Source organism: Salmo salar, chromosome 19 (assembly GCF_965601325.2).
Source record: "Salmo salar chromosome 19, fSalSal1, whole genome shotgun sequence".
Classification (NCBI taxonomy): Eukaryota; Metazoa; Chordata; class Actinopteri; order Salmoniformes; family Salmonidae; genus Salmo; species Salmo salar.
The window spans coordinates 12,644,493-12,667,275 of record NC_138309.1 but is presented as its reverse complement, the minus strand read 5'-3'; the positions used below and the strand labels follow the sequence as shown (position 1 = coordinate 12,667,275).

General features: G+C 40.6%; 1 protein-coding gene across 1 annotated transcript in view; it reads left to right on the top strand.

Moving 5' to 3' along the window:
• dok6 (docking protein 6) overlaps positions 1 to 22,783 on the top strand; it is a 77,759-nt gene that overhangs the window by 52,142 nt on the left and 2,834 nt on the right. The window lies entirely within an intron of this gene.

Here is a 22,783-nt window from a genome sequence, read left to right as displayed (position 1 = left end):
TCCGGCGACAGTGCCTCGTCCAGAACTTCCGGCGACAGTGCCTCGTCCAGAACTTCCGGCGACAGTGCCTCGTCCAGAACTTCCGGCGACAGTGCCTTGTCCAGAGTGTCCGGCGACAGTGCCTCGTCCAGAGTGTCCGGCGACAGTGCCTCGTCAAGGACTGTCCGGAACCAAGAGAGACGGCCCACTGTCCGGAATCAAGAGAGACGGCCCAGAGTACAGCCCAGGGTCCTCAGTGACAGGCTTCAGGCAGAGGTATTCAGTGGGGGTGGACTGGTCAGGTAGGGGACTAAGGCCTGAGCCTAAGCCACCTCCACTGTAGGAGGTTTGGGGAGGGGGGGGGGGGTGTAGCACGGGAGACGTCGGTGACGGCAGCCACCCTCCCTTCCCTCCCTTTAGTTTAGGGGTTTATTTTTGGGGTATTTTTGTTGTCAGGTGCATCCGGGGTCTGCACCTTTGGGGGGGGGGGGGTACTGTCACATCCTGACCAGTAAAGGGGTTATTTGAGTTTGGTCAGGACGTGGCAGGGGGTATTTGTTTTATATGGTTCGGGGTGGTTGTGTATGTAGAGGGTGTTAGATTTATGTATTCTGGTGTTTTTGGTTATTGTTCTATGTTAGTTTATTTCTATGTTCTGTCTAGTCATTTGTATTTCTATGTTTTGCTAATTGGTGTTGGGGCCTTCAGTTGGAGGCAGCTGTCTATCGTTGCCTCTGATTGAAGGTCCTATAATTAGGAGTATGTTTGTTTTGGGGTTTGTGGGAGATTGTTTCTTGTATTGCTGTGTGTTGCCTACAAGACTGTTTTGTCGTCAGTTTATTGTTTTTCGTGTTTGTTTTGGATAAATAAAAATGAGCATTCACATACCCGCTGCGCCTTGGTCCATCTATTACGACGACCGTGACACCTGTTGTCTACGAAGCATGTGACAAATACAATTTGATTTGATTTCAAACACATTTTCTCTCCAATGTTTTCCTCTTACCAAGCATTTTAATCCGCAGTTTTCTTCTCCATTTGGAAAGCTGCAGCACTTATGCTCCCAACCCAGGGCTCTACTCCCCTTGTCACAACAGGATTCTCATATGAGACTGCATGTTGTTCTCAAGCCAGTGCAAAGTCACCGACAGCAATGCTTTCTATTGCGTTCTACGTCATCTTCTCCTTTCCTAAGACTACATTTCTGCATGAAGGTACTGCAACTTTTTTCTACGGTCAATACGGCCTCGTTGAGTCATGGTCGTAGTTTCAGAATTCTTCCCGGGCAAGTGTTTGCAGTGGTTCGTCTTCAGACATCTCCTCTAGTTCTACAGGGTCTGCCACATGGGATATATTAGACATTCATAGCACGGACTGTGTGAACAGGGAGCGCACACACACACATACATCTTGTACAGCAAACCGTGTGGGGTTAGCTCCTAACGTAATTCTAACCCTAACACTAACCCTAGCTCCTAACATAATTCTAACCCTAACACTAATTCTAACCTTAGCCCAAAACCCATTTGGAATAGCGTGTTCAATGGAAACAAAGTTTAAAATCTTTGTTTCCATTGAACATGCAATATAAATAAAGGCATTTTAATGAATTATATGAAGAGTGCCTTGGTCCTCTTTTCTTTTTGATGACCAATTTACCCCTTTTACCAAAGAGCACCTTCTTTCTACTATTGTGTATCTTAGCAGCGCTTCCCTTTCTTCTTTTTTCCCCCTAAAAATAGCATTTGACCTCGTGGGGACCAACAGAATGTCCCCGGTTGGTCCAATTATTGTTTGTTTACTATTCTTGTGGGGACTTCGCACCCCCCCAACACACTAGACGTACATTCCTCAGCGGTGAGGTCATCATTGAGCTGGCTTGCCAACAGGACGCCCAGTAGAGAAGTAGCGTACTATGTCTTAAACCAGATAATGTGATATAACCAAAGATTTTTGGTATCCATTATTGGGGGCTACAGGTTTACTTATGAAAAACGTTGCCATAGGTTTTTCAACTAACCTGGTATTGGTGATACTATCTTCATTCTCGATTCAGCCAAACACATATCTTCTAAAATTCCGTGTCCAGTCGCAAGTGGTTCGTTTGAATTTAGAAAATGCTCTTTTATTAAAATAACTTTTTTACTCCATGAAGTAATCCAACAATGTGTATGCCGCCGTCTTGTCTATTTAAATCTTCTCTCATTGATCGAGACAGGTGAGTGTCATCATGACATGCGGCACATTGGGGTGAACCCACCTGTCTCAATCAATGAAAGAAGATTAGAAATAGACAAGATGGTGGCATAGACTTTGTTAGATTACTTCATAAAGCAAAGCAAATATGTATTTTAATAAGGGGGGATTTTCTCAATTCAAATGACCCCCTGCAACTGGACAAGGACATTTTAGAAGATATGTACATGTTTGGCCGAATCGAGAACGAAGATTGTATCACCAATACCAGGTTAGTTGAAAAATCTATGGCATCGTTTTGTTTAGGCAAACCTGTAGCCCCCAATAATGGATTCAAAAAATCTTTGGTTATATCACATTATCTGGTTTACAATCTGTAGCTAATACATATGTAATAACCATGTCAAGTCACTATGTAGGGTTACTATACAGTTCAATAGATAAACAGATCTGGGAAATTGAGGAGACACTGGTTAAAGACTTGTTAAAGGCAGACTTGGCTCTTTTGGTTGATGGCAGCCATGTTTTATCCTCACTCTGCAGGTAATACCCCTTACACACCTCTCTCATCTTGAGCCTGTTTTCTATGTTGAAACTTTAAATATGGGGCATCTCCCACCCCAGGCATAGGACCTCAACCTTCTCCTGGATGACTCTATATACACAACATGAGATCACTGAACACATGCATCTCTATGTATTCACACACATAAATACATGTGCACGTAAACACGCGCACACCTTTTGCAATTCATGAATCAGTGGAGTATTAGAGCATTTTGACCTGATTTCCTGGGTCTCACTTTGCCAATGATGAATCTATGCTACAATAATGTGATAAAACAGCAAAATAACTGATTTTTATTATCGATAACGAGGTGAGATACGTAAGATGACGTATATGGACCAGACTAGTCCCCTGTGTTTCAGTGGGCCCGTAAAGATCATATAATATAGCAAGCCTATGATAACCTTATAATACCATTATGTTTGCTATATTAATACTGTATATTAACTGAGTATGGGCTGATTTGGGTGTATGTGGAGGTGAGAGATGCTAGACAGAACATGTGGACCAGACTAGCCCCTGTGTGTCACTGTACCTGTGATGAATCTATAATAAAGCTTATGATAAAAAAAATCCAGTATAGTAACAGTACAGTGACTACATTAATACTGACTATGGGCTGATTTAGGTGTGGGTGGAGGTGAGAGTGTTAGATTATCCCCCTATGTGTCACTGTGCCGTGATGAATCTGCAATCAGCATGCTTAATTGGCTGAGTCATGGTCGGGTTGTGTTTAAATACCCATGAGTCCTCTGGAATAATGAAGGAACACTGGTTCTTGTCCCATCCAGCTTTGCTGCTTTGCTATATGTTTATTTATTTATTTTTCTCTCTCATTCAGTTAATCAGAGAACCAGAACTAAATGAGTTGCATTTTGTGTGTGTGCGAAGGTTTCTGTTTCGATTAGACTTGGGCTGAAATGTTAGACTTCAAGGAAAGTTTTGGTTTGCTTGCAAATGAAATGGGTACAGGCAGTTAGCAGTGCAAACTGTATGAATATAAACCATACACTTATTTGAACCATTTCAATAATGGTGAGATACAGAGAGAAACTGCATTAAAGGTCCAATGCAGACGTTTTTATCTCAATATCAAATCATTTCTAGGTAATATTATAGTAACTTCCTGTGATTGTTTTTGATTAAAATGGTTGACAAGAAACAAAAACAGCTTCTTAGCAAGGAGCAATTTCTCAAGCAAGAATTTTGTTAGTGCGTCTGGGAGGGGTTTGATTGGGGAGGGTAAAATGGAAAACTAGCTGTTATTGGCAGAGAGGTTTGGAACTCTCTTTCTAATTGGTATATTAAGTAAGTTACTGCCTCGGGATGTTACCATCCCACCAAAACAGGCAGAAATTTCAGGCAGTCTTTTCAAACAGCTTTTACACTGAAATGAAATTGTCATCATTTTTAGATTTTCACAGTATTATTCCAACCTCAGAGTGTGAAAATACATATAACACACAGGCAAATTTTGTTTTTGAATGCACTGGACCTTTAATAAACCTTGACAGGCAGATCGGTTTTAAGTACTCATGTCAAAAGCGGCAGGTTGAGGAGTAATACTGTATATTCACATAAATGAAGAACATTACATGAATTGGCATTTGACATTTGAAGATAGTACACTCTTAGAAAGAAAAGGTTATATCTACAACCTAAATGGGTTGTTTGCCTGTCCCCATAGGATAACCCTTTGAGAATCCTTTTTAGTTCCAGGTAGAACCCTTTTGAGGTCCATGTAGAACCCTTTCCACAAAGGGTACTACATGGAACCCAAAAGTGTTCTAGATTGAACCCAAAAGAGTTCTCCTATGGGGACAGCCGAAGAACCCTTTTGGAACCCTTTTTTCTAAGAGTGTACATTTCCCTCAGTATGCTATGTGTTGGTGACATACAGTCCCTTCAGAAAGTATTCATACCCCTTTAAAAATATATATTTATATATTTAAAATAATATATACAGTACCAGTCAAAAGTTTGGACACACCTACTCATTCCAGGGTTTAGCTTTATTTGGACTATTTTCTACATTGTAGAATAATAGGGAAGACATCAAAATTATAAAATAACAAAAAAAAGTGTTAAAAATATATATTATTATAACGTTTCAGCTAAGACCCAAATGCCTTCTGTGTTGAAGTAACAATGTTTATTACAGCAACAGGGGCAGACAAATGACAGATCAAGGTAGGCAGGGGTCGATAATCCAGAGTGATGGGGCAAAGGCAGGCAGGGTCAGGCAGAGTGGTCAGGCAGGCGGGCTCAGAGTCCGGACAGGCAAGGGTCAAAACCAGGAGGGCGAGAAAAGAGAGAATGGGGAAAAGCAGGAGCTGAGAAAAACGCTGGTTGTCTTGACAAACAAGACGAACTGGCAACAGACAAACAGAGAACACGTATAAATACACAGGGGATAACGCGGAAGATGGGCGACACCTGGAGGGGGGTGGAGACAATCACAAGGACAGGTGAAACAGATGAGGGCATGACAATTATTTAGATTAGAGATTCTTCAAATTAGCCACCCTTTGCCTTGATGACAGCTTTGCGCACTCTTGGCCTTCTCTCAACCAGCTTCATGAGGTAGTCACCTGGAATGCATTTCAATTAACAGGTGTGCAAAAGTATACAGAAGATAGCCCTATTTGGTAAAAGAACAAGTCCATATTATTGCAAGAACAGCTCAAATAAGCAAAGAGAGAAATGACAGTCCATCATTACATTATTTTGATTACTTTATGATATGAAGGTCACTCAATCTGGAAAATTTCAAGAACTTTGAAACTTTCTTCAAGTGCAGTAGCAAAAACCATCAAGCGCTATGATGAAACTGGCTCTCATGAGGACCGCCACAGGAAATGAAGACCCAGAGTAACCTCTGATACAGAGAATTAACGTTACAGGCCAAATAAATGCTTCACAGACTTCAAGTCACAGACATATGTCAACATCAACTGTTCAGAGGAGAGTGCGTGAATCAGGCCTTCATTGTCAAATTGCTGCAAAGAAACCACTACTAAAGGACTCCAATAATAAGAAGAGACTTGCTTTTGCCATGAAACACGAGAAATGGACATTAAATTGGTGGAAATCTGTCCTTTGGTCTGATGAGTCCAAATTTGAGATATTTGGTCTTTGTGAGATGCAGAGTAGTGAACGGATGATCTCCGCATGTGTAGTTCCCACCGTGAAGCATGGAGGAGGAGGTGTGATAGTGTGGGGATGCTTTGCTGGTGACACTTGGTCATTCATTTAGAATTCAAGGCACACTTAACCATCATGGCTACCACAGCATTCTGCATTGATATGCCATCCCATCTGGCTTGTGCTTAGTGGGACTATAATTTGTTTTTCAACAGGACAATGACCCATCACACCTCCAGGCTTTGTAAGGGCTATTTGACCAAGAAGGAAAGTGAGAAGGAGAGTGCTGGATCAGATGACCTGGCCTCCACAATCACCCAACCTCAACCCAACTGAGATGTTTGGGATGAGTTGGACTGCAGAGTGAAGGAAAAGCAACCAACAATTGCTCAGCATATGTGGTAACTCCTTCAAGACTGTTGGAAAAGCATTCCAAGTGAAGCTGGTTGAGAGAATACCAAGAGTTTTCAAAGCTGTCATCAAGGCAAAGGGTGGCAATTTGAAGAATCTAAAATATATTTTGATTTGTGTAACACTTTTTTAGTTACTACATTATTCCATATGTGTTATTTCACAGTTTTGATGTATTCACTATTATTCTACAATGTAGAAAATAGTAAAAATAAAGAAAAACCCTTGACCGAGTTGGTGGGTCCAAACTTTTGAATGGTACTATACATTTACAACATCAAAAGATATGTGGGGATATAATATAATAAGTTGCTCTGTGTGCAATAACAATGGTTAAGATGATTTTTGAACATCTATCCCATCTCTGTGCTACACACAATTATAGAGAAGTGAATTTCAAGCACAGATTCAACCACAAAGACCAGAGAGGTTGTCCAATGCCTCGCAAAGAAGGGCAGCTATTTGTAGATGGGTGGGGGAAAAACAGACACTAAATAGCCCTTTGAGCATGGTGAAGTTATCAATTACACTTTGGATGGTGTATCAATACACCCAGTCACTACAAAGATACAGACATCCTCCCAGTTGCTGGAGAGGAAGGAAACTGCTCAGGGGTTTCACCATGAGACGAATGGTGATTTTAAAACAATTACAGAGTTTGGCTGTGATAGGAGAAAACAGGATGGATCAACAAGATCGTAGTTACTCCACAATACTTACCTAAATGACAGAGTGAAAAGAATGAAGCCTGTACAGATAACACATATTTCAAAACATGCATCATGTTTGCAATAAGGCACTGAAGTAAGACTGCAAAAAATGTGGCAAACAAATACTTTTTTGGTCCTGAATACAGAGCGCTATGTTTGGGGCAAATCCAACACAACACATCACTGAGTACCAGTCTTCATATTTTCAAAAATGGTGGTGGCTGTATCATGTTATGGGTATGCTTGTCATCGCCAAAGACTAGGTCATCTTTTAAAATAAAAATAAATGAATAGAGATAAGCACAGGCAAAATCCTATAGAAAACCTGGTTCAGTCTGCTTTTCAACACACACTGGGTGTCACGACTTCCGCCGAAGTCGGTTCCTCTCCTTGTTCGTGCGGCGTTCAGCGATTGACGTCACCGGTCTTCTAGCCATCGCCGATCCACCTTTCATTTTCCATTTGTTTTGTCTTGTGGTCCCACACACTTGGTTTACATTCCCTCATTACTTGTCGTGTATATAACCCTCTGTTCCCCCCATGTCTAGGGGGAATTGTTTGTTGTAAAGTGTATGTGCACTTCTGACTGGTTCGTGACGGGTTATTTGTACCCATATTTTCTTGTTCTGGGTGCCGTTGGTTTTGCATATTAAACTGCTCCGGTTATTACCTAGTTCTGATCTCCTGCGCCTGACTTCTCTGCAGCCAGTCACGCACCTCTTACACTGGGAGACAAATACACCTTTCAGCAGGACAATAACCTAAAACACAAGGCCAAATATACGCTGGAGTTGCTTACCAAGACAACATTGAATGTTCCCTGAGTGGCCTAGTTACCGTTTCGACTTAAATCGCCTTGAAAATCTATGGCAAGACTTGAAAATGGCTGTATAGCGATGCTCACTTGGGACTCCCAAGTGGCGCAGTAGTCTAGACTCTGCAGCTCAGTGCTAGAGGTGTCACTACCGACAACCTGGTTCGAATCCAGACTATCACAACTAGCCGTGATTGGGAGTCCCAAAGGGTGGTGTACAATTGGCCCAGCGTCGTCTGAGTTTGGCTGGTGTAGGCTGTCATTGTAAATAAGAATTTGTTCTTAACTAACTTGCCTAGTTAAATATAAAATCAATTACCAGCTTGAAGAATAATGGACAAATATTATACAATCCAGGTATGCAAAGCTCTTAAAGACTTACCCCAAGCCAACTCCCCCTTTGGCCGCCTTTCCTTCCAGTTCTCTGCTGCCAATGACTGGAACGAATTGCAAAAATCACTGAAGCTGGAGTCTTATATCTCCCTCACTAACTTTAAGCATCAGCTGCCAGAGCAGCTTACAGATCATTGCACCTGTACACAGCTCATCTGTAAATAGCCCACTCAACTACCTCATCCCCATATTGTTCTTTTTTTTCTTCTCTTTTGCACCCCAGTATCTCAACTTGCACATTCATCTTCTGCACATCTATCACTCCAGTGTTTAATTGCTAAATTGTAATTATTTTGCCACTATGGCCTATTTATCGCCTTACCTCTCTAATCTTACTACATTTGCACACACTTGTCGTGTCTTTGGCATCATTAAACTGAAGACTGTTAGTTTATCAAATCAATTCTCTGTAATTATTATTACGTGATTAACTAATCAGGTAAATGTAATTAACTAGGAAGTTGGGGCACCAAGGAAAATATTCAGATTACAAAGTTATAATTTTCCTAATATAACTTTCAGATATTTTAATATCTGATTAATTAGTCTTCTAATTAATTAGTTATTCTTTACCTCACGTTAGTCTCATTCCAAACGTCGTAAATTGTTGGTTATCTGCACGAACCCAGTCTTCACTATGAGTCATCCATACATCAATTGTCTCAATCATTTATTTATTAGCTAACTAAATAATCAGGGAAATGCACACACAAACAAACAAACAAAGTAGATATGGTTACAAGGAAATGATAGGGGATGTGCCCTAGTGGGCTAAACCGGCATGGCGGCTTGGTAGACAAAGAGACTGAGAAGGGCGCGAAAGACAAAAGAGGCACTACCCAGTTGATAATTATAACAATTGAAATGCTACCCCTTTGCACATGAACGCTCACTCATTCGGGAATAATTGCAATCAATATATATATTTACGCTCAGTGTGTCGTCGTGATCTCTGTTGGAAAGTCTGTTTCTGTTGGAGAGTTTGTCCACCCTCTCTCTCTCCCGAGGTTAGAATGGATAGTTCAGAGTTTCGGCGGTTGTCTGTCCTCGCGTTCACGGGCACTTAATTTCTAGCTGCAGACTGGTAATTAGTATCAAAGATTTTCTCTTATTCTGTCGGTATCGATAGTCTCAGAGTTTCAACAACCATTACAACCTTAGCTTATACTCAGGTTTATGGTCTCTACTCAAACCTTAGCCCTCTCGATAATCGAGAAAAGCTGGTCTGAAGGGAATTCCTCCCGGTGGGGGTTATATTCGTAACAGTAGAAAGGGGCTGTCCCATGACGCCAGATCAATGTCTGTGCTCATGGGGCAGGCCAATGATTTAGTTAAACTCCAAAGGGAATTGGAGTTAACCTTCATTAACCTCTCTAGGGCAGGCGGGACAAATACCTTAAAAATCCTATTACTTCAATTTCTCAAACATATGACTATTTTACAGCTATTTAAAGACAAGACTCTCGTTAATCTAACCACACTGTCCGATTTCAAAAAGGCTTTACAACGAAAGCAAAACATTAGATTATGTCAGCAGAGTACCCAGCCAGAAATAATCAGACACCCATTTTTCAAGCTAGCATATAATGTCACAAAAACCCAGAAGACAGCTAAATGCAGCACTAACCTTTGATGATCTTCATCAGATGACAACCCTATGACATTATGTTATACAATACATGCATGTTTTGTTCAATCAAGTTCATATTTATATCAAAAAACAGCTTTTTACATTAGCATGTGACGTTCAGAACTAGCATACCCCCCCGCAAACTTCCAGGGAATTTACTAACAATTTACTAAATTACTCACGATAAACGTTCACAAAAAGCATAACAATTATTTTAAGAATTATAGATACAGAACTCCTCTATGCACTCGATATGTCCGATTTTAAAATAGCTTTTTGGTGAAAGCACATTTTGCAATATTCTTAGTACATAGCCCAGCCATCACAGGCTAGCTATTTAGACACCCGGCAAGTTTAGCCTTCACCAAAATCAGATTTACTATTATAAAAGTTTGATTACCTTTTGTTGTCTTCGTCAGAATGCACTCCCAGGACTGCTACTTCAATAACAAATGTTGGTTTGGTCCAAAATGATCCATCGTTATATCCGAATAGCGGCGTTTTGTTCGTGCGTCCCAGACACTATCCGAAATGGTAAATCAGGGTCACGCAATTCGTGACAAAAAAATTCTAAATATTCCAATACCGTACCTCGAAGCATGTCAACCGCTGTTTAAAATCAATTTTTATGCAATTTATCTCGTAAAAAAGCGATAATATTCCTACCGGGAATCTCCTTTTCGGCAAACAGAGGAAAAAACACAAAGACGGGGGCGGCCAGTGCACGCGCCTAAGCCCACAGTCCCTTGATCGGCCACTTGAGAAAGGCGATAATGTGTTTCAGCCTGGGGCTGGAATGACGACATTCAGGTTTTTCCCGGGCTCTGAGAGCCTATTGGAGCCGTGGGAAGTGTCACGTTACCGCAGAGATCCTTTGTAATTGAATGAGATGTCAAAGAAAGACAATAAATGGTCAGACAGGCCACTTCCTGTAAAGGAATATCTCAGGTTTTGACCTGCCATTTGAGTTCTGTTATACTCACAGACACCATTCAAACAGTTTTCGAAACTTTGGAGTGTTTTCTATCCAAAGCCAATAATTATATGCATATTCTAGTTACTGGGCAGGAGTAGTAACCAGATTAAATCGGTTACGTTTTTTATCCAGCCGTGTCAATACTGCCCCCTAGCCCTAACAGGTTAAACAGTTTAAAATCACATTACATAATTCCACAAATATTGTCATTTTTACTCATTCATTTTATACAACAATTAGATGCAAGCCTTACAACTGAGAATCTTGTATAAACAGAGTTATGGTAATGTGGCTGTATTGTCTTTCCTGAGGTCACCAAATTGTACAAAACGGACCAGTTTGTATCTGGCTACTTCACCGACCGTTTATACCTTCTCCAGAACATGGATATTGTTCAGTTCTCAAGTTCTGTGATGTGGAAGAAGTTCCTTTGTTCTCTCTATGAAAACTCACTCTCTCTTATACTCTGGCCATGAGGAGAGAACTCCTCTAGGAATTTATGACCTGCCTAACAGAGCCTGTTGGTAGGGGGAAGACAGAGAGGTGGTGAGAGAGAGAGGGGGGTGGTGCAGAGAGAGGGGGATGGTACTTGCTATCCCCAAGGAGGGCAACGTCATGACACACTGTATATAGATTTTTCTATTGTGTTATTGACTGTACTGTATGTTTGTTTATCCCTTGTGTAACTGTGTCGTTGTTTTTGTCGCAGTGCTTTGCTTTATCTTGGCCAGGTTGCAGTTGTAAATGAGAACTTGTTCTCAACTGGCCTACCTGGTTAAATAAAGGTGAAATAAAATCAAAATCACAGCTGTAATCTCTGGCAAAGGTCACATAACATTTTAATCCCACTTTGTAACATACAATTTGTAATAAGTCAAGGGTTGTGAATACTTTCTGAAGGCATTGTACGCAAAGAATGTATATCTCAACACCAGACCATTGCAAAATGTTTCATCTTCAATTCAAATGAATTTGTTTCCCACCCACTCATTTGTTCTTTCTGTTTCTCTTATGTACTTGACACTTTAAATCAGTAAATATATAGAGACAAAAACAGACCCTTAGTCAAAGAAGATATCAATCATATTTCCTCTCTTAGATGATTGTAAAAGTCTTACTAATAACCATAAGACAAAATGACTGGCTTTTTATATCCTTACAAACACTCCATGTTTAATAGAAGGCCGTTTTTTCCTTTGAGAGAGGAGAATGGTGCTGTTTGTTTCCCACTGAGAGATTGATGATGCATCAAAATAATAAGTGCACTTTAAAGTTTTAAAGGCAAGATAAAAAATACAAGCGCCAACGCCTGTCTGAAACGGATCAATTACCCCAAACTGATATTGGAATGGAAATGCACAAGAATGGCTGGTTTTAGAGATAATTGTTCAGTTATTTCTCTCTCTCCTTCTCTCTGTCTGTGTCCCTGCCTCCCTCTACCTCTCTCTCTGTCTATCCCTTTTTCTCTGCCCCCCCCACTCACGTAAACACTCTCATTCTCTCTCCCTCTCTGAAACGCATCGTTCAACAGTTATCCGCCTATCCGCAGCAGCAGCATTAGCAATTCTAATAGCAGTGTTCTTATTTGATCCTTTCAGAGTGATAAAAGTGGATTTTACTGAAAGGAGGAGAGGAAGTCAGTAAGGACATAGGATTATGATAGGAGAGAGAGTATGGTGATACTACTATCTCTACTGCAACAGGTACAGCTTAAATAATGGATCACCTGCAGCTTATGAATGTGCTGTACATTTGTAACGTCTCATTCAGTACACTGGTAATCTTGCCCCCAGCCCTCTTTCTCTCTCGTGCTCTCTCTTGCCTTCTCTCTCTCATGCTCTCTCGCACTCTCTCTCTCTAGCGCACGCTCTCTCTCTAGCGCACACTCTCTCTCGCACGTGTGCTCTCTCACTTTCTCTGTCTCTGTCTTGCGTGCTCGTGCTCTCGCTCTCTCACTCTCTCTAGCACTCAATTCAATTCAAGGGGCTTTATTGGCATGGGAAACATGTTAACATTGCCAAAGCAAGTGAAGTAGATAATATACAAAAGTGAAATAAACAATAAAAATGAACAGTAAACATTACACTCACAGAAGTTCCAAAAGAATAAAGACGTTACAAATGTCATATTATGTATATATACAGTGTTGTAACAATGAGCAAATGGTTAAAGTACAATAGGGAAAATAAATAAACATAAATATGGGTTGTATTTACAATGGTGTTTGTTCTTCACTGGTTGCCCTTTTCTTGCGGCAACAGGTCACAAATCTTGCTGCTGTGATGGCAGACTGTGGTATTTCACCCAGTAGAAATGGGAGTTAATCAAAATCGGGTTTGTTTTCTAATTCTTTGTGGATCTGTGTAATCGGAGGGAAATATGTGTCTCTAATATGGTCATACATTTGTCAGGAGGTTAGGAAGTGCAGCTCAGTTTCCACCTCATTTTGTGGGTCTTCTCTTTAGAGCTAGGTCTGCCTACGGCGGCCTTTCTCAATAACAAGGCTATGCTCACTGAGTCTGTACATAGTCAAAGCTTTCCTTAAGTTTGTGTCAGTCACAGTGGTCAGGTATTCTGCCACTGTGTACTCTCTGTTTAGGGCCAAATAGCATTCTAGTTTGCTCTGTTTTTTGTTTGTTAATTATTTCCAGAGTGTCAAGTAATTATCTTTGTATCTTTTATCATGATTTGGTTGGGTCTAATTGTGTTGCTGTCCTGGGGCTCTGTGGGGTGTGTTTGTGTTCGTGAACAGAGCCCCAGGACCAGCTTGTTAAGGGGACTCTTCTCCAGGTTAATCTCTCTGTAGGTGATGGCTTTGTTAGGGGAAGGTTTGGGAATCGCTTCCTTTTAGGTGGTTGTAGAATTTAACGTCTCTTTTCTGGATTTTGATAATTAGCGGGTATCGGCCTAATTCTGTTCTGCATGCATATTTGGTGTTTTATGTTGTACACTGAGGATATTTTTGCAGAATTCTGCATGCAGAGTCTCAATTTGGTGTTTGTCCCATTTTGTGAATTCTTAGTTGGTGAGCGGACCCCAGACCTCAAAACCATAAAGGGCTGGGTTCTATAACTGATTCAAGTATTTTTTGCCAGATCCTAATTGGTATTTCGAATTTTATGTTCTTTTTGATGGCATTGAATGCCCTTCTTGCCTTGTCTCTCAGATTGTTCACAGCTTTGTGGAAGTTACCTGTGGCGCTGGTGTTTAGGCCAAGGTATGTATAGTTTTTTGTGTGTTCTAGGGTAACGGTGTCTAGATGGAATTTGTATTTGTAGTCCTGGCAACTGGACCTTTTTTGGAACACCATTATTTTGGTCTTACTGAGATTTACTGCCAGGGCCCAGGTCTGGCAGAATCTGTGCAGAAGATCTTGGTGCTGCTGTAGGCCCTCCTTGGTTGGTGACAAAAGCACCAGATCATCAGCAAACAGTAGACATTTGACTTCAGATTCTGGTAGGGTGAGGCCGGGTGCTGCAGACTGTTCTAGTGCCCTCGCCAATTCGTTGATATATATGTTGAAGAGGGTGGGGCTTAAGCTGCATCCCTGTCTCACCCCAGGGCTCTGTGGGAAGAAATGTGTGTGTGTTAGCCTATTTTAACCACACACTTGTTGTTTGTGTACATGGAATTTATAATGTCGTATGTTTTTCTCGCAACACCACTTTCCATCAATTTGTATAGCAGACCCTCATGCCAAATTGAGTCAAAGGCTTTTTTTAAATCAACAAAGCATGAGAAGACTTTGCCTTTGTTTGGGTTTGTTTGTTTGTCAATTAGGGTGTGCAGGGTGAATACGTGGTCTGTCGTATGATCATTTGGTAAAAAGCCAATTTGACATTTGCTCAGTACATTGTTTTCACTGAGGAAATGTATGAGTCTGATGTTAATGTTAATGCAGAGGATTTCCCCAAGGTTGCTGTTGACGCATATCCCACGATAGTTATTGGGGTCAAATTTGTATCGACTTTTGTGGATTGGGGTGGTCAGCTCCTTGGTTCCAAGGATGATGTTAAAGAGTTTTAGTATAGCCAACTGGATTTTGTTGTCTGTATATTTTATCATTTCATTGAGGATACCATCAACACCACAGGTCTTTTTGGGTTGGGCGTTTTTATTTTGTCCTGTAGTTCATTCGAAGTAATTGGAGAATCCAGTGGGTTCTGGTAGTCTGTAATAGTTGATTCTAAGATTTGTATTTGATCATGTATATGTTTTTGCTGTTTGTTCTTTGTTCTTTGTTATAGAGCCACAAAGATTGGAGAAGTGGTTAACCCATACATCTCCATTTTGGATAGATAATTCTTCGTGTTGTTGTTTGTTTAGTGTTTTCCAATTTTCCCAGAAGTGGTTAGTCTATGGATTCTTCAGCTGATTTCTGACATGCTGTTCCTTCTTTTTCCGTGGTTTATTTCTGTATTGTTTTAGTGATTCACCATAGTGAAGGTGTAGACTCAGGTTTTCTGGGTCTCTGTTTTTGGTTGGACAAGTTTCTCAATTTGTTTCTTAGGTTTTTGCATTCTTCATCAGCAATTTGTCATTGTTGTTCATTATCTTCGGTTTTCTGTATGACATTTTTTGATTTGATAGGGAAGCTGAGAGGTCAAATATACTGTTTAGGTTTTCTACTGCCAGGTTTACACCTTCGCCATTACAGTGAAACATTTTGTCCAGGAAATTGTCAAGAAGGGATTGAATTTGTTGTTGCCCAATTGTTTTTGGGCAGATTTCCACACTACTCTCCTTCCATCTATAGCATTTCTTAATTTTATTCAGCTCCTTTGGCTTTGATGCCTCATGATTGAGCAAAGCTCTGTTCAAGTAGAGTGTGATTTTGCTGCAATCTGATAGGGGTGTCAGTAGACTGAGAGACTCTGGGTTGAGGTCATTGATAAAGTAGTCTACAGTACTACCGCCAAGAGATGAGCTATATGTGTACCTGCCATAGGAGTCTCCTCGAAGCCTGCCATTGACTATGTACATACCCAGCGTGCGACAGAGCTGCAGCAGTTGTGACTCATTTTTGTTGGTTATGTTGTCATAGTTGTGCCTAGAGGGGCATATGGGTGAGAGAATGCTGTCCCCTCCAGGTAGGTGTTTGTCCCTCTGTGTGCTGAGGGTGTCAGGTTCTTGTCCAGTTCTGGCATTTAGGTCGCCACAGACTAGTACATGTCCCTGGGCCTGGAAATTGTTGATCCCCCCCTCTGAGATGGAGAAGCTGTCATCGTTAAAGTATGGGGATTCTATTGGGGGTATATAGATAGCACACATGAGGACATCTTTCTCTGTTGAGATAATTTCCTTATTAATTTCTTGCCAGATGTAAAATGTTCCTGTTTTGACTAATTTAATAGAGTGGGTAAGGTCTGCTCTATACCAAATTAGCACACCCCCTGAGTCTCTTCCCTGTTTCACAACTAGTAGTTTGGTGGATGGGACTACCACCTCTCTGTAGCCTAGAGGGCAACCAGTGAGTCAGTCTCCTTTACACCGTGTTTCTTGTTGGATGGATATTTCCAATTTCTTTGATGAAGTCTGGGTACCTGCTCTTTAGGTCAAAGGCAGATGACCTCAGACCTTGTATATTCCAGGATGAGACAGTAAAAGCGTAATCAGAAATCAGAGAAATCAGCCAAAACCTCAGAAACAAAATTGTAGACCTCCACAAGTCTGGTTCATCCTTGGGAGGAATTTCCAAACACCTGAAGGTACCACGTTCATCTGTACAAACAAAAGTACGCAAGTATAAACACCATGGGACCACGCAGCTGTGATACCGCTCAGGAAGGAGATGCGTTCTGTCTCTTAGAGATGAACATACTTCGGTGCAAAAAATGCTAATCAATCCCAGAACAACAGCAAAGGACCTTGTGAAGATGCTGGAGGAAACAGGTACAAAAGTATCTATATCCACAGTTAAACAAGTCCTATATTGACATAACCTGAATGTCCGCTCAGCAAGGAAGAAGCCACTGCTCCAAAACCGATATAAAAAAGCCAGACTACGGTTTGCAACTGCACATGGGGACAAAGATCGTACTTTCTGGAGAAATATCCTCTGGTATGATTAAACAAAAATAGAACTGTTTGGCCATAATGCCCATCGTTATGTTTGGAGGAAAAAGGGGGAGTCTTGCAAGCCGAAGAACACCATCCCAACCGTGAAGCACGGGAGTGGCAGCATCATGTTGTGGGGGTACTATGCTGCAGGAGGGACTGGTGCACTTCACAAAATAGTTGGCATCATGAGGAAGGAAAATAATGTGGATATATTGAAGCAACATCTCAAGACATCAGTCAGGAAGTTCATTTGGCTAAGGTGTATGTAAACTTCTGTCTTCAACTGTATATGATTGCCATAGTCTGAGGGACATCCCATGAACATTAATTTGCTGAAGTATTTACATTGTATATAACTTACTAGTAATACATAGTGGAACCATTATCCATGTACACATTGTTGTTTATTTATTAGACATTCTTAATTTGTTTTTTTTAATCATTTCATTTTTATATAATTAAATGTTTTGACCAAAGATTACCCAATACAACTGCAGTAGTGTTGTACCTGGGAGTTGGGAGTATTTCTCACAGTAGAGGAAAAGGTGCGTCTCTGTCTCTACCTCCCCTGTTGTGCAGTGACCACATAGACACTCCTCTTTGCGTAGCCATGTCGTTTTGTGTCTCCCTTTTTCTATAGCCAATTGGTGGTCACTGAGCCTGTCACTGAGCCTGTTTTGGTTGGGATCTGTCTCTGTTTTGTATCTCTGACAGTAGAGATATTCTTCCAATTTGTATTCTCTTTTGAGGGCCAAGTAGCAATTTAGTTTATTGTGTGTTTTTCTTTTCTTTTTCCAATTTGTCAAATAGGAGATTTTCATTTCTCTAACAATTTGATTGATTTCTCTGTATGTTTGAATAATAGGGTTGTTTGGTGTTTTTAACAGTTGACGAAGGGGACTCTTTTCACGGTTCAGCTCTTTGGTTTCCAGTGTTTTGAATTCTAAGGATGTTTTGGGGCTTAATTTCAAATGATGCCAAAATCTTTATATTTACAATTAAAGGGAATCTTCCGAGTTCCACTCTGTATGCATTATTTGGTACTTTCTTTTGGATATTTAGGACAATTCTGCAGAATTCTGTATGTAGATTTTCTATTTAGTTTTTCTCCCAATGCTTATAATCGTAATTATAGGTTGGACCCCAAACCTCACTTCCATGTAGTGCAATTAGTAAAATTACACTTAAATATTTTGCACCAGATTGGGATAGGAGTATTTCATTTTTAGAATTGTATTTTTATGGAGTAAAATGCTTTGCAGGCTTTTTCCTTTTAGTGCATTCTCTGCCAGACCAAATCCAACAGAGGCACTGGTTTTTATTCCCATGCTATTTTCTAATTTGAAGGAGTGTCTGCTGCTCTGATTCCTGGCCTTTTTCTGGAAAATCACAACTTTGGTTTTCTGAAAGTTGATGTTGTATTCCCAAAGAATGTTAAGTAGTTCCTGTAGACCTTGCTCTGTTGGTGACAGTAGGACAAGGTAATCTCCTCTCTCTGTGGCTCTCGCACTCGGTGGCGCTCCATCTCTCTGTAGCTCTCTCTCTCTCTGTGGCTCTTGCTCTGTGGCTCTCTCTCTGTCTCTCAGAGCAGAGGAGGTGGGGGGGGGGGGGGCTGCTGCGGTCCATAGCCTGTGTGTCTACTACAGTCCAGACAGGGGTCTGCGTCCAGAGCTTGGATCTCGGCAGGGGTCTTGTCACACACACACACACACACACACACACACAGCTGTTTAAGGCCCAGCAGATGTTTAGTTCTGTTGTGTTTTCTCACTCTGAGCTGGACTGGAAGATTCCATTTCCAGCCTACATTGCGGTGGGTAGAGAAAAAAATTGTCTTGGCAGAGATAGATGAGAGGGCTGTGGTTGGCTGCACCCCGGCTGTTTCACAAATGTAATACGGAGACAAAAAGAGAAATGTTCCCTTTTTCCCTCGTTACAGTCTCAGTGATTTTCCAAAGTGGTAGAGTGAGCGAATGTTGGAGGATCTGTATTAAGGACATTCTGAATCAGATAATTCTACTAATGATTTCTGGAGAATAGATTTTTGCCAGTGCAGTATTTTCAAATTGTATGTGTGACTCACTTCACATGTTCTCTCTGAGACACACTGCTGTGATTGGCTTCACATCACCCACTCACACTGGTCTCTCTCACTATTTGTTTCTCCTTCCTCGTTGCTCACTCGCTCTCGGACTCACATTTCTAATCTCTCTTTCTTTCTCTCTCTCCATTCTCATACACATTTTCTTTCACATGTAATCAAACAATCCTCCTCTCTCTCCCTCTCTGTCTCTGCCCCTGCTCCCACGCCATGTTATCTGCAGTTTGGCAGCGCTTGCCAAGGTGACTGGAACAGGGTTTATGTGGAGGAGTCATTGACAGACACACAGTGTGGTGGCACGGCTAGCCTGGCACCACACTGAAGAGTCAGGGTGGCTCAGAGAGTGGCACAGACCAGTAACCACACACCAACGCCCTCCTGATAGGATCCAGCTACAGCTTACAGACACAGGGGCACACTGGAGGGGGTTCACACCTGGCAAGGAATTACTGTCTTTGATATAAAAATGGACACACCTGTACCATGGAACATAACCGACAATTTGCAATTCATGAGTTCAGTTTCCCTTCATCTCTAGCAAAGCTTGCACAATGTATTGATGTATAATTTGCTTTGCTTGGTCTATTAGATTGGATGAATATAGTTAATAAACGGCCAGAGGTGTTGGAGGTATAGTTGATTGCAGCACATAGTCTAAAGGGTTCTTCTGGACCTCATGAAATATTGATTGATATCCACTTCCTTCCTGGTCAGCAACACCCAATCAGCAGTCCTCTGCACTGTACTGTGTCCTCATCTTACCGCCACACATTTCCGAGACCAGCTGACTCCCATCCATTATTAATGACCGGAGTCTCAGTGAAAAACACCCCCCAAAGTATCCATTTACACCCATTTCCAAATATATCTGAAAACAGGATGTCGGAAGCAAATTGGATAAATAATTTGGATTAAGAAGAGAGGTGTTTTTTTTGCAGAGAAACAAGCTAAACGTTTAGAGCTGTGCAGTACAACAAAGCTAACACTGAATTGTTGTTGTGAACATATGTTTTCAGCAGACGCTCTCAGATTGTCAAAGCGATATGAGACCAACACCTTCTATGTTTCAAGTTGGGTGAAACAAGACACACTCTTCCAATACCCACAGCATACTACGTAGAATTAAGTGCCTTCAGAAGGTATTCATACTCCTTGACTTATAAAATGTTTTGTTGTGTTATAGCCCGAATTCAAAACCAATTAGATATGTTTTTCTCACCCATCTACACACAATGCCCCATAATTACAAAGTGAAAACATGCTTGTAGACATTTTAGCAAATGTATTGATAATGAAATACAGAAATATCCAATTTACTTAAGGATTCACACCCTGAGTCAATACTTTGTAGAAGCACCTTTGGCAGCGATTACAGCTATGAGTCTTTCTTGGTACGTCTCTAAGAGCTTTTGTTGATCATTGCTAAATAACCATTTTCAGGATTTTCCTTATATTTATTTTAAGTAGATTTAAGTCAGAACTGTAACTTAGCCACTTAGGAACATTCACTGTCTTCTTGGTAAGCAACTGTAGTGTAGTTTTGGCCAAGTGTTTTAGGTTATAGTCCTGTTGATAGGTTAACTAATACCCCAGTGTATTGAGGAAAGCAGCCTGAGCCAGGTTATCCTTTAGGATTTTGCCTGTGTTTAGCTCCATTCTGTTTATTTTTTTATACTGAAAAACTCCCCAGTCCTTAACGATGACAAGCATACCTATAACATGATACAGCCACCACTATGCTTGAAAATATGGAGAGTGGTACTCAGTAATGTTTTGTATTTTATTTGCCCCAAACATAACACTTTGTATTCAGGACAGAAAGGTAATTGCATTGCCACATTTTTTTTGCAGTATTACTTTAGTGCCTTGTTGCAAACCGGATAATTTGTTTTATATATATTTTCTTCTGTACAGGCTTCCTTCTTTTCACTCTGTCATTTAGGTTAGTATTGTAGAGTAACTACAATGCTGTTTTCTCCTATCACGGCCATTAAACTCTAACTGTTTCGAAGTCACCATTGGCCTCCTGGTTAAATCCTTGAGCGGTTTCTTTCCTCTCCGGCAACTGAGTTAGGAAGGATGCCTGTATCTTTGTAGTGACAAGGTGTATTGATACACCATCCAAAGTGTAATCAATAACTTCACCATGCTCAAAGGGATGTTGAAGTCTTCTTTTTTCACCCATCTACCAAAAGGTGCCCTTCTTTGCGAGGCATTGGAAAACCTCCCTGGTCTTTGTGGTTGAATCTATGTTTGAAATTCACTGCTCAACTAAGGGACCTTCCAGGTAATTGAATGTGTGGGGCATGTTAAACACTATTATTGCATACAGAGTGAATGCATGCAACATATTATGTGACTTGTTATGCAAATGTTTTAGGGTTGCTATTATTTAGGCTTGCTATATCAAAGGGGTTAAATACTTATTGACTCAAGACATTTCAGCTTCTCATTTGTAATTCATTTGCAAAATAAAAAAACAAACATAATTCCACTTTGACATTATGGGGTATTGTGTGTAGGTCAGTGACCAATAAATCTCAATTTAATCTATTTTAAATTAAATTAAAAAGTCAAATGGGAGTGAATACAATGTACCTTCAGAAAGAATTTAAACACAGATTCAACCACAAAGGGAAGTTTTCCAACGCCTCGCAAAGAAGAACACCTATTGGTAGATTTTTAAACCAGACATTGAATATCTCTTTGGGTGTGGTGAAGTTATGAATTACACTTTGGATGGTGTATCAATACACCCAGTCACTACAAGGATACAGGTGTCCTTCCTAACTCAGTTGCCGGAGAGGAAGGAAACCACTCAGGGATTTCACCATGAGTGCCAATGGTGACTCTAAAACAGTTAGAGTTTAATGATTGTGAAAGGAGAAAACTGAGGATGGAACAGCAACATTGTTGGTGCTCCACAATACTAACCTAATTGACAGAGTGAAGAGAAGGAAGTCTTTATAGAATAAAAATATTCCAAAACATGCATCCTGTTTGCAACAAGGCACTAAAGTAATACTGTAAAAAATGTGGCAAAGCAATTAACTTTTTTCCCTGAATAGAAAGTGTTATGTGTGGGAAAAATCCAATGCAACACATTACTGAGTACAACTCTCCATATTTTCAAGCATAGTAGTGGCTGCATGATGTTATGGGTATGCTTGTAATAGTTGAGGACTGGGGAGTTTTTCAGGATAAAAAATAAACAGAATAGAGCTAAGCACAGGCAAAATCCTAGAGGAAAACCTGGTTCTGTCTGCTTTCCACCAGACACTGGAAGATTAATTCACCTTTCTGCAGGACAATAATCCAAAACAAGGCCAAATCTACACTGGAGCTGTTTACCAAGATGACATTGAATGTTCCTGAGTGGCCTAATCACAGTTGTGACTTAAATCAGCTTGAAAATCTATGGCAAGACTTTAAAATGGCTATCTAGCAATGATCAACAACCAACTTGACAGAGCTTGAAGAATTTTAAAAAGAATAAAAAAAGAATGTGCAAATATTATACAACCCAGGTGTGCAAAGCTCTTAGAGACTTACCCAGAAAGACAGCTGTAATCGCTGCCAAAGGTGAATCCAACATGTATTGACTCAGGGGTGTGAATAATTGCAAAAATTTGATATTTCTATATTTCATTTTCAATAAATTTGTAAAAATATGTTTTCACTTTGTCATTATGTGTGTTATGTGTAGATGGGTGAGACAAAAAAAACCCCGATTTAATCCATTTTGAATTAAGGCTGTAACACAACAAAATGTGGAGTAAGGGGTATGAATAATTTCTGAAG